Source organism: Macaca thibetana, chromosome 1 (assembly GCF_024542745.1).
Source record: "Macaca thibetana thibetana isolate TM-01 chromosome 1, ASM2454274v1, whole genome shotgun sequence".
NCBI classification, from domain to species: domain Eukaryota; kingdom Metazoa; phylum Chordata; class Mammalia; order Primates; family Cercopithecidae; genus Macaca; species Macaca thibetana.
Window position 1 is genome coordinate 111706216 of NC_065578.1, and position 12868 is coordinate 111719083.

The 12868-nt window shown below is 42.3% G+C and overlaps 1 protein-coding gene across 3 annotated transcripts in view; it reads left to right on the top strand.

Annotated features, from left to right (window-relative positions):
- The first annotated feature begins 2420 nt into the window (after positions 1-2420).
- CTTNBP2NL (CTTNBP2 N-terminal like) overlaps positions 2421-12868 on the top strand; it is a 64300-nt gene continuing 53852 nt past the window's right edge. Inside the window, exon 1 of one of the 3 annotated variants that reach the window (XM_050747381.1) lies at positions 2421-2662. The gene's annotated coding sequence lies outside the window, so the exon portion shown is untranslated. The other 2 variants (XM_050747372.1, XM_050747384.1) reach the window with 2 other exon arrangements.

Genomic DNA, 12868 nt, shown 5'->3' on the forward strand with positions numbered 1-12868 from the left:
ATTGAAGAATCCCAAGGCTCCATAACTCTCTCACTGCTACCCTCTCAAAGATACACGAGGTTCACAAGTCCTGCCTGTTCCCTACTTCTAGGGGTGAAAAATTAAAAGGAAAGCAATCTGAACAGCCTTAGGACTCTGAATCCTACAAGGGTTGTTTTCATTTTTGCTGAGTCCATCTACACTCATTTAGGAACACGCAGAAGAGAAGCTAGGAAATCAGGGGAGCTGCCCATTGCTCTAAAGGAAGTAGGTCACAGGGCACTGCTCCCACCCACTCAGCCAGGGAAAAGAATGGGTGGTGGTGGGTTAACAGTTACAAAGGGAATGAGGGAAAGTAGGGAGGACCTGCCGGGCATGGTGGCTCATGCCTGTAATCCCAGCCATTTTGGGAGGCCAAAGCGGGTGGATCACCTGAGGTCAGGAGTTCGAGATCAGCCTGGCCAACATGGCAAAACCCCATCTCTACTAAAAATACAAAAATTAGCGGGGCACAGTGACAGGTGCCTGTAATCCCAGCTTCTCGGGAGGCAGGAGGCGGAGGTTGTAGTGAGAGATTGCGCCATTGCACTCCAGTCTGCGAAAAGAAGCAAGACTCTGTCTCAAAAAAAAAACAAAAAACAAAAAACAAGGGAGGAGCTGATTCACTAGAACAACTCTTAGAGTGACTCAGAAGCTAGCAGAAAATAGCCTGTTCTCCCACATCTGCTTCATTGTCAGGCGATGAGGCACTTCCTCATTGCATACCCATAGGCAGAGCAAAGGGGAGGAGGAGGAAATGGGATTTTTCAAGTTCCTTTGCCTGTTCCAGCACCTAACACTCCATATTTGCAATCATTTCAGACATTTTATTTCCAGTCAGTATTTATTGAGTACCTACTCTGTGCCGGGCCCTTCATCTTACCTTTCAGATTGTCAGTGTTCAGAACACAAGGCATGATGCCTTTCTGAAGTTCGGTATATCCTACATCATTACTCCAGATTCACTTATGCTGCTATTGAGCACCTCCACACATAGTCTTGCTGTCCTTCATGTATAGAGATGACCCTCCCAAGCCTAAAATCAACAGGGGGAGGCATGGAGCTTTCCTTCTGGCTCTAATGTTTGCTTTACAATCATCCATACCCATTCTTAGTCCACCATGTGAGAGCCAGTGTGAAGTGAGCAGAATATGGCATAAGTTTGGAGTCATATATCCTTACTGGAAATTATTTACTATTTACTAGCTCTATGACTTTATTTGACTTCTCTGAATCTCTATCTTCTCATCTGTAAATTGGACACAATGGTGTCTATCCTATACTGTAGGACAGATTTCTCATACAGTACTGAAGATGACATCAAATACCATTTAAATGAAAGTACATGGCACAGTGATAACATGATAAATACTCGTTTACTTGTTTCAGACTATAATCGCACAGACTGATCACATCCCTCGGTCAGACTGTAAACTGCATGGGGCAGGCGGCATCTGCCTTGAGGACTGTTTGCCTAGGCAAGTACTAGGTCCCTAATGCTGTCTTGCAAATTATAATTGCTAAGTTTAGGGATAATGTATTAAGTGTACTACATTATTTGTGCATTATAAATATTCGTCTCAAATATTTACTATATTGTATTTAAAATAATGTGGTTATCGTAAATGTAACCAGCTGAATCAATCTGTGAGCTGACAGCCATTCTGTGGAAATGGAATTCAGAAACTTTGACTTCAGGTAGGGATACAACTAGTTATACATCCACTCCCCTTTCTGAGTTACTCGGTCCTGCCTAAGACTTGCTGCCACCAAGATCTGCATTCCTGTGTTCACAAGGCAGACATTCCTTGCATCCTCTGTACTCTCCATTGTTTAACTTCACGGCAAACACCATTCCCCGCAATATAATGAGGCCAAGGACAGAAAAAAGTCACCTCAGCTGGCAAGCATAGTGTGGAAAAACCTGCCACACAAATTTGCAATTATTCGACTTCTGCCTGGAAAGCAGGTCGGCTGGATTTATGTCCCCCAAAGTTAGTATTCTCTTCTGTACAAACTGTGGTTGAGAGAAGGGTGATCTCCAGGTGTTTCATCTTTGCACCCTTGCTTGCAGCACCACGCCCACAGTCGCGTCCAGAAAAAAGAAAAAAAAAGGGGGGGAGCAAGGAAGCCAGGTTTTCAACAACTAATTCATTCTAATGCAGACATCAAAGCCCACTTCATTTATTAACATTCTGGAAAAAATCCCAATCGATCAGGCCACCAGAGCCCTCCTTTCCTAAACTCCCCGTACAGTCAGGGAAAAGCACTAAGCACTAGCCACGGTCCTGCCCAGAAACCACGCAGAGGTGGAAAGTTGCAGACCAATGGCCGGGAGGGGCACGAGCCCATCCTGAAGCCCGGGACCGAGGACGGCGCTTCCTCCCGGAAGTGACGCGAGCTCAATCCCAGCCTTGCTCTTCCCAAACAAAAGGGATCTTGGGGCCCCGGGAGGAGCCTGAATGACATTGGAGAAGCTCCGCCTCCAGCCGGCGCGGATTGGGGACAATGCTGGAGAAGCAAGGAGGCGATTGGCGCTGGTGAATGCCAATGCCCCCGCCGGGCGGCTGAGGGGGCGGGGCCTCTGCCGCTGTGGATGGGGAGTAGAGGCGGAGGGGAGCGGAGCCCGGTGCGTCGTGGAAAGGTAGGAACCACACTCCCTGGGGCTTGATGATGGCTGAGAGGCCGGGTTCTCAAGAGCAAAGCAAGTATAGGGGCACCGGTAGCTTCCCGCCGCTGTCCTAACGGCCTCTGGGCCCATCCCCTGAGGGGGCGGGGCCATCTCCTCCACCTCCCGGTATTCCCCGAGGAGGCGGCTCCTCATCCTTTGAGGGTCCTCACAGCTACTTTTTGTCCCTCGTCGATTCCCAGCTCCTCAGAAGGGGCTTCCCTCTGATACCCCTCATTCAAAGGCTCTTCCCACCCCGCACCTCAGCCTTGGAGGAGAGGACTCACAGGTACCGTACCGATTCTCTAGGCTGCCGCCCCCAACCCCGTTTTGCACCCCCGGAAGGCCAGACATCCCTCCCTACACCTGTCTCTGCTCTCCAGGGTGGGACTGGAGCTGCTTTCCTCCGTAAGATAAAATTAGTGTTTCCCAAAAAAGAGGGATGGGGCGAAGCAAAAATCAAAGACCGACCTAGACAGCCAGCTTTACCGAGGAAACGGCTTCTCCCACTTAACTTCTTCCCATCCCCCATTCTCTGATGCTCAGTCTTCCTCCCGCCGCCCCTCGCATCCTCTGGCCTCTTGTGAGGAGTCGAGAGCGCTCCTGTTTTGGGACTTCTTTGGACTCTGAAAGAGGGAGAACTAGGACCTCCTCTCCCTCGCCCTTTGTACCTTTCTTCTACTTTCTGTTCCTTCTGGGAGAACCCAGCCTCTAAGGGTTTCTTAGGTTTGAATTGCGTTTCATTTTTCCTTTTCCACCCTATTTCTTCTCTGAGAACTTGATGAAAAGCCATCTTATATTTCACAGTGAGGTGGGTGTGTTGGATATCTGCAGAGTTGGCTTTGTGTGGGCAGGAATGCAGTGTATGTTGCTTGACAGTCAATGAATAACACCATGTTTTCAAATGAAACAGTATACATAAGTAAATAAATAGCAGTGGATTAGGAATGAGTATATCCCAGTCTAGGATGGGCTGGTCCATTGCTCAGGGAGACTGCAGTTAACCTTGAAGGTATACTGCAGTTTGAAACAAAAGGCAGGAAGTGTTTGAAGAAAATTCAGGGTCAGTCATCTAGGCTTATGATTAATCTAGTCCTGTGTCCTTTGGTTACTCTCTAACCCCTTTTTTATAGTGTCTCCCCCGCCCCCAGGAAACATTCATGTATATTTTGATTGGTTTTACGATCATCTATCAAAATTTAGACGATGAAAAGTAATTTTTTAATCTCAGAGATCAAAGTAAATAAAGGCAAGGTGTTCTAGCTATTCATGTTTACCAAAAAGTGCCTCTAGTGTGCTCCTAAAGGTTTTGTCAAGTGGCCTTCATTTCAGCAGGTGCAAAGTGTTGATTTTGACCTCAAGTTAATGTCGTTGAATCCCCAGTAATCATCTATCGCTAGCACTTTTATATATTAAAATTTACCATATTTTTAGCATAGTTTTTTTTTTGCTTTCAATCTCAAGTCCACCTCCCCGCTGTCAACTATAGCCAAAGCTGATGGCAATGAAGTTCAAGGAGTTGGAATCACAGAGGGTGATTGTAATGACTGTTGTCTTTTACCTTCTTGATTAGACTTCCTGAGGGTAATTATTTTTGAATAGTTAGAATTGAAGGTTTCAGAGTGCTCACAGATCTTCTTAGTGAGCGTTTCCAAATCTCCAATAAGAAAGCACAGAGAAGAAACTGGAGGGTGTCTCTAGCAAACACAATGTGTGCTGCAATAGAAGGGTAAAACATGGGCTCCCTGCAATAACAGCAGAAAAAGCTAAAAGTAGAACAGAAAATCCCAAAAAGATAAGTTGTATTACATCAGCAGAGAACAGAAAATAAACTAAGGTAAGAGACTAAGCAAACCAAAGTTGTGGTGATTGCTGAGCTTTAATAGGAAAAAGCAAATAATGTTCTTTTATTATTTAGCACAGTAAGCAAGATCTGTTTGTTACACTTTTGGGTCTTGAAAATCTTTCCTTTAACCTTTTCAACACCTGTTTGGTCATGCCAGATGAAGAAAAGCGTAGTATGCAGGGGATATATGTCTGATCTCTCTCCTTGAATTATAAATTCTTTGAGGGCAGATAGTAGTATTTTTTGTTTTTCGTCTTTGTCTCTTTCACAGTTCCTGGTATATAGTATGACTTAATGAGTGTTTGTTTAACTTAGTTTGAAGCTGTCACCTTAGGGTAGACTGAAAGGCAATGCACTGATTAGATGTGGCACAACTTGTTAGTATAAACCGTCTACTTGTTGTCTTCATTTAACTTGATTTTCCCCATCTGCTGTCTTATGAAATTCCAGTGTCTTAAGTGACTAAAATTTTGAATTTCTTATAAAGAAATATCTGTGAGGCAGGATGTGGTGGCTCATCCCTGTAATCCTAGCTACTTGGGAGGCTGAGGCAGGAGGATTGCTTGAGCCCGGGTGTTTGAGGTTACAGTGAGCTATGATCATGCCACTGCACTCTCCAGCCTGGGCAGCAGAAAGAGACCCTGTCTCTTAAAAAAAAAAAAGCAGTTAAAAAAAAAAAAAATATATATATATATATATATATATAAAATCTACTGGTTAGAAAATACTATTTTTACTGTCATGAAATTTGCACCAGACTTAAGAACATAATGAGTGCTAATCATTTCAGGATTTTATTGTTTTAAATATCTGACCCGATAGGAATGAAGTGAATTTAGAAGAGCTCACTAGGGACTGATTGTTTACTGATTTTTGCCCAAGAATAGTTTCTGAGGCCAGGCTCCGTGGCTCACACCTGTAATCCCAGCACTTTGGGAAGCCGAGGCGGGTGGATCACGAGGTCAGGAGTTCGAGACCAGCCTGGCCAACATGATGAAACCACATCTCTACCAAAAATGTAAAAAATTAGCTGGGTGTGGTGACACGTACCTGCAATCCTAGCTACTCGGGAGGATGAGGCAGGAGAATTGCTTGAACCCGGGAGACAGAGTTTGCAGTGAGCTAAGATTGCATCACTGCACTCCAGCCTGGGAAACAAAGTGAGACTCTGTCTCAAAAAAAAAAAAAAAAAAAAAAAAAAAAAAAAAAAAAAAAAAAAGAATAGTTCCTGAGTGTTTGGTTTTAACAAGTTACTGATCTACTTTGGGACTTTTAAAATGGATTTTTAGTTGATTTTGTGTTTTTAAAGTAACATTAAAAATAGGAACGGGGCACAGAACAGCGTTGAGTCCCTAAGTGTAATTATACAAGCTGATTATTGATTATGGTGGGCATAATACAATCGGTCTTCTCTGGATTTGTATCTTGGCAAAATCACATTTGCAGTGCTACCAGTTAGTTTGCAGAACAGAATTTGAATTCTTGGTTTTTCTGAGTGGAGCAGAATGGTGTTTCTTGGGGGTTTCCATGTAATTGGTGTTTGGCGTCATGAAGCAGGAAGCAGGGATATGCTTCTAGAGGAAATTTGTTCAGTCTGTGGTGGTTGGCCCCAGGAGCGGCTTGTTAGCCTGTTTTCTAAAGGCCATTTTAAAATTTTTGAATATTTGGCTGAGCATGGTGGTTCACACGTATAATTCCAGCACGTGGGGATGTCCAGGCAGGCAGATCACCTGAGGTCAGGAGTTCGAAACCAGCCTGGCCAACATGGTGAAACCCTTTCTCTACTAAAAATACAAAAATTAGCCAGGTGTGATGGTGGGCACTTGTAATCCCAGCTACTAGGGAGGCTGAAGCAGGAGAATGGCTTAAATCTGGGAGGCGGAGGTTGCAGTGAGCCGAGATCACAACATTGCACGCCAACCTGGGCGACAAGAGAGAACCTTCATCTCAAAAAATAAAAAATTAACAAAATTAAAATTTCTGAATATTTGCTGCTATTAACTAAAAATTAAATCTTCCAAAGTTCAATTTAAAGCATTTTAGTGAGAAAATGGCTTATTTATTATGAGCCTCAAGAATGTAGTTATTTACAACACAGACTTTAAAGGCAAACCTAGGTTCAAATCCCAACTCTGCTACTGTTCACTGTGTGATCCAGGGCAAGAGAAAAATTTTCTGTCTTCACCATAGCTCAGTCTCAGTTTCCTCAGCTGTGAGATAGAAATAACTTGGAGAGGTTTCTTTAAGGATTACACAAATAGGCCAGGTGCAGAGGATCACACCTGTAATCGCAGCAGTTTTGGAGGCCGAAGCAGGTGGATCACTTGAGGCCAGGAACTCAAGACCAGCCTGGCCAACATGGCAAAACCCCATCTCTACTAAAAATACAAGAATTGCCAGGCGCAGTGACTCACGCCTGTAATCCCAGCACTTTGGGAGGCCAAGGTGGGCAGATCACCTGAGGTCAGGCATTCGAGACCAGCCTGACCACCATGGAGAAACCCTGTCTCTACTAACATACAAAATTAACCGGCGCATGCCTGTAATCCCAGCTACTCCGGAGGCTGAGGCAGGAGAATGGCTTGAACCCCGAGACGGAGGTTGCAGTGAGCCAAGATCGCGCCATTGCACTCCAGCCTGGGCAACAAGAGCCAAACTCCGTCTCAAAGAAAAAAAAAAAATACAAAAATTAACCAGGTATGGTGGCACATGCCTGTAGTCCTAGCTACTCAGGAAGCTGAGGCATGAGAATTGCTTGAACCCAGGAGGCGGAGGTTGTAGTGAGCTGAGATTGCGTCGCTGCACTACGGCCTGAGTGACAGCAATACTCTCTCCAAGAGAAAAAAAAAAAAAGGATTACATGAATATACATACACACGCACACATATCACAAAGCAAGGTACCCGGGATATAAGAAGCACTTAGTAATTGACAGGTATTATTATTAGCACTTGGCATGTGAGTTAAGGAATTTAATATTAAACATTATTTTACTCCTTCAGCATTTTAGCAAAGGTGAAGACTTAGTGTTGGATTTTAGTTATTGATTGGTTTTGTTTTAAATTTTTCAACATATGACTAAGTCCTAAATAGAGGGAAAGAAAGCTTGCTTGCATATGTCATGATCTCAAGCATCTGAGCCAAGGAGTTTTAGGAGAGTGTATATCTGTCTTGGAGTGTGTGTATTTAATAATTTTGTTATGCAAATTATCTTTCTTGAGTTTTTTGGTCCAAGGAAAAAAGAAAAGCAAGGGATTCAGCTAGCTGATGTCTTCTTTCTGAATTGTCAGTTGCTCCACTCCAAGCTCTACTCTTTAAGTAGCACCATCCTGAATGTCATATAAATGGTTTCGTGGATACTGTGATTACTGTGCAGAGTTATACCTTCTGTGAAATTTAAGGAACTTTTAATGGTAATTTTGATTAAAAGTGGTTTTTACCTTACTTTTGAAGACAACCTCCCCGACTGTCCCCAAAGTAAGGAGCGACGATAGGAACAACCAAAACTGGAGTGAGAAGAAAACATGGATAGGGGAGTTGAGAAGAGGTGGGGGAACGTGAAGGGTGGGAGTTTGTGGGTTAGAGAAAACAAGACTACAAGGAGGCATCGAACTACATAATGCAATATGCTGTAATATGGCTCATCTTTGCCAATTATTTCCAAACTCTACATTTCAGGTACAGAGCCAGAACTTCCAATCTAAATGTGTCATTTGCTGTTTAATGAATCCTTTCCAACTTCTGGAGCCACGAAGAATATAGTTCTCAATTGTTACTGAATTTAAAGAATGCAACCCTTAATTGTTACTGAGTTTAATAGAAACAAGAAAGGACAATAGGAAAGCACAGGATGATGGTGTCTACAGACAAAGATTCCTGACCCTGAGCTTTGGGAGCATCTGCATAGATTCTATGTGCAAAACTGCTGGGAAAGACTAGGCTGAAGCTGAAGTGTACTCTGGGTCTACCCACCATAGAAAGGTGAGAGCCAGGCCAGGCATGGTGGCTCACGCCTGTAATCCCAGCACTGGGAGGCCGAGACAGGTGGATCACCTGAGGCTGGGAGTTCAATACCAGCCTGACCAATATGGAGAAACCCCATCTCTACTAAAAATACAAAATTAGCGAGGCATGGTAGCACATGCCTGTAATCCCAGCTACTCAGGAGGCTGAGACAGGAGAATCGTTTGAATCCAGAAGGCGGAGGTTGCAGTGAGCTGAGATTGCGCCATTGCACTCCAGGCTAGGCAACAAGAGTGAAACTCCGTCTCAAAAAAAAAGAAAGGTGAGAGCCAGGGAAGGAGAACAGAAAGGAGAAGCGGGGATAAATTGTTTTAACATGAGATAAGAATTGTAAGTGATAATGGAGAGAAGGATGAAGGATAACTGACAGGTAGGTTATAGGAAAAAGAAAGAAGCACAAACTGGTTTTTTTGTTGGAGAATGGGGGCTTGGGGGAGGCCCTCATTACTTAGTTTCTGCTAAATAGTCCTTTCTGTTGTAGCAGGTGCTACAGAAGTAACAACAGAACCAATCTGGTTCTTAACTGACTTAATGTTTGAGGGTATAACAATGATCTGGTCTAGCCCTATATATCAGTTTCATCTTGTTGCCTCTTGTCCTTAAATTGAGGCCACAGAATAAATTTCCTTAAAAGGCTCTATCCCCAAAGACTTCTTCACTTCTAAACCCTTAGCTGTCACCACACTAACAGACTCTTAACACGTTCCTCTTAGGGGTTGAATTACTTCTCATTCGGCCTGTCTCATATCACAGTCATCATTTCCCCAGTAAACGCAGTTCCGTTTCTGACATCCCTGTTTTTGCTATTGGTATCATCGTTCTAGTCACCCAGTCTCAAAACTTCAACTGATCTGGGATTATTTCCCCTCTTACCTCCCTAAATGAAAATCAGTCATTTACAGTAAGTAAATTCTTAAATAACGAAGTAAATTCTTTTTAATGTCTCTTTTGTCAGTCTCTTCCATTCTTATTGCTACCATCCTAGTTCATACGTTTTTGCCTCATACCTATGCTGTTAAATTTTTCTCCCGACTACTCTTTGTTTCCCTTTTCTTTCAGTCAAGTCAGCTCTATACTGTAAGCATTAACCTTCCTGAAACTATGCTTTTGTTATGATTTTCACCAGGTTAAAAATGTTGAGTGGCTTCTCATTTTCTAAAAGGTAAAGTCCAGTTGTGTTGGCTGAGATTGAAAGTGCTGTACATTTCTTTCCAACCAGCATTTTTTTAGTATCTCTTTGAACCAGAGACTCCTAGTGCTAAGTGTGATCAAGTTGAACAGACAGAGTAGTTGTTCAGATGAGTTCAGAGTCTTGTGAGACAGAAGACAGATATGTAAACAGATGAATTGATGTAATAGAATGTGGTAACTGCTCTTGAATTACGAATGTAGATACATGTCCATTATGCATTTAATTAAATGTAAAAAAGAGCTGTGATATTTTTAGGAAACCCATTTCTCAGTCATCACAAGTTAAAGTTGTGACTTGATTAAAACCTGTTAAAATTCAGTAGAAACAAAGGCATGCATTTACCTGTATGCTAAAGGCACAAAAAACTAAGAAGAATGGCCTTTTCTTTGCCCAAGTATTGTGCAGATAAAGTTGGTTTGAACGTGTCCCTAAACTGACTTTGCCAGGAACTGGCCAGGCCATCTCTTTCTTTTTGGAGCAGATCAACCTGCCAGAAGTCAGAAGTAAACTTGTTTTGGTTTGTAAATTAGACATATGAATGATAGACAATGATGACCCATTGGAAAAGGGTCATTATCCTTGCAGATGAAACCAAAAGTATGCTCTTTAAGGATGAGAAATGAGAGACTGACCAGTCACTAACTCATTTAAGCCATGCAGCCTCCTGTTACAGTATGTATTGTTATGTCCATTTTATAGATAAAGAACTGAAGTTCAAAGGTTAAATTGATCAAAGAGCAAGTGGCAGAGCCAGGATGCAAACTCAGCTCTGTCAGATTCCAAAATCCATGTGCTTTCCACTATAACACATTGTCTCCTGGCAGAATTACTGTCCCTGAAGAACCATAGAACAAAAATTGACAGGCTTGTTGTTGGTAGTATTCAACTGATACTAAATTGTTAAAGTTTTTTAAGTCAGTTATCTGACTTAGAAGATTAGAAGACAAAACAACATTACCAGTTATATTTCTGTTAGAGGATTATTTGTAGTTTTTTTTTGCAATTCAGATAAAGTCAGGTTCTGGGCATAGCTAAAACACAGATTCCTTAACTATTTGATGGTTAATCCTTCATACCATACTCTGTGGAGTTTCTTCCCAGTGTGGAATCTTAGTGGAATCAGTGACGTCATCATCCTACATTAGCATTTGAAGGGTTTGCGATCCAGGCTGCCTCTAGAATTGTGGCCCGTGAATCATCTTACTGAAAATAATCAATCTTCGTGTTATTGTTCCCTTGTTGTGGTATTTTACAAGTTATGGTGACATTATTTCAGAAAAGCAAAAATTTGGGGGACTGATGGACAGACAGTAGAGACGGTCAGATACATATTTGATTGAAATCATGTTACAATTTCATTTAAACGAAATAAAGCCATCTAACAAATTATGTAGAAATGATTCGGCCAGGTGCAGTGGCTCATGCCTGTAATCCCAGCACTTTGGGAGGCCGAGGCAGGCGGATCGCCTGAGGTCAGGAGTTCCAGACCAGCCTGACCAAAATGGAGAAACCCCATCTCTACTAAAAATACAAAATTAGCCAGGCATGGTGGCACATGCCTGTAATCCCAGCTACTTGGGAGGCTGAGGCAGGAGAATCTCTTGAACCCTGAAGGCGGAGGTTGAGGTGAGACAAGATTGTGCCATTGCACTCCAGGCTGGGCAACAAGAGCAAAACTCCATCTCAAAAAAAACAAAAATTTTATTATTATTACCAGTCTCCTGGTAATAATATTCTGATGTTAAAAGACATTCTTTTTTAAAATGTTCAATAATAAAATATTTATTAATATAAAAGTTGTTATTCATTTTCATTAACATCCATTCCAGTAGCTTAACTAATGTAGTTCTAGTTTGGCCTTGTCTCAGATGAGAATACTTGAGGTGGTGTAAACAGATACCCAAGTAGACAGACCTTTTGTTTTTGTTTTTGTTTTAAGATGGAGTCTTGCTGTGTCTCCCAGGCTGGGGTGCAGTGGTGCAATCTCAGCTCACTGCAATCTCCACCTCCTGGGTTCAAGCAATTCTCTTTCCTCAGCCACCTGAGAATCTGGGATCACAGGTGTGTGCCACCACGCCCAGCTAATTTTTGTATTTTTAGTAGAGATGGGGTTTCACCATGTTGGCCAGGCTGGTCTTGAACTCTTGACCTCAGGTGATCTGCCTGCCTCGGCCTTCCAAAGTGCTGGGATTACATGCGTGAGCCACTGCACCCAGCCCAGACCTGTTTTTAATAACTTTGCGCTAATGTTCTCATTTGAGGGAAAAGATATTTGAATGTTTGTTTATGGGCATAAGGCTACTTCCTTCTTTTCTTCAGTATACATATAAATCTTGCTGACACCATATATGAGAGACAGAGAAAGAGACAGATGTGTACACACACACACTTACACATTCACACTCACAGAGAGATACAGCACAGTTGCATGAGTCTTAGAACTAAGCAAAATAAAAACCTGATACCTATTATGTTGTCGCAGAAAGCAAATTAGACTGGATCTTAAAAAGACATGTGTGTTAGACCTAGTTTTATTTAACTGTATTCACATTAGCAACTCTGGCCTCTGTAAAATGAGAGTGCTGAATTAGATTATTGCTGAGGCTCCTTCCAGCTTTGTGGATCATTCTTTAGCTGAGGTTTTTCCACCATATAATTCCTAAGGCTGATAAAATGAGAGGATCAGATGTAAGCAGTGGTTACCAAGGGAGTCTCTGGAGTCAGTTTACCTGGGTTCACATCCCATTTCTACCACATACTAGCTGTGAGGCTTTGAGCAAGTTTTTTAGCCTCTGTGCCTCAGGTTTCTCATCTGTTAAATGAGGAGGATGATGATAATGATGAATTTGTTGGGGATGGTTGTAGCATATCACCTAAGGTTGTTGTGAAGACTGAATTAGTTAATACCTGTACATGTCAAGTACTTAGAACACTGTCTGGCATACATTAATGTTTAGCTCAATAAATGTTTATCTTTTTTTCATTATTACTATTATTGTTTAAATTCTTCTTAGAAAACTATGCTATAGAACTCTGAAGTGGTGATGATTATTGCTGATCGTGTATCATAATTAATTTCTCTATTAAGCATAGATCCAGATAATCTGGTAACCTGGAATTT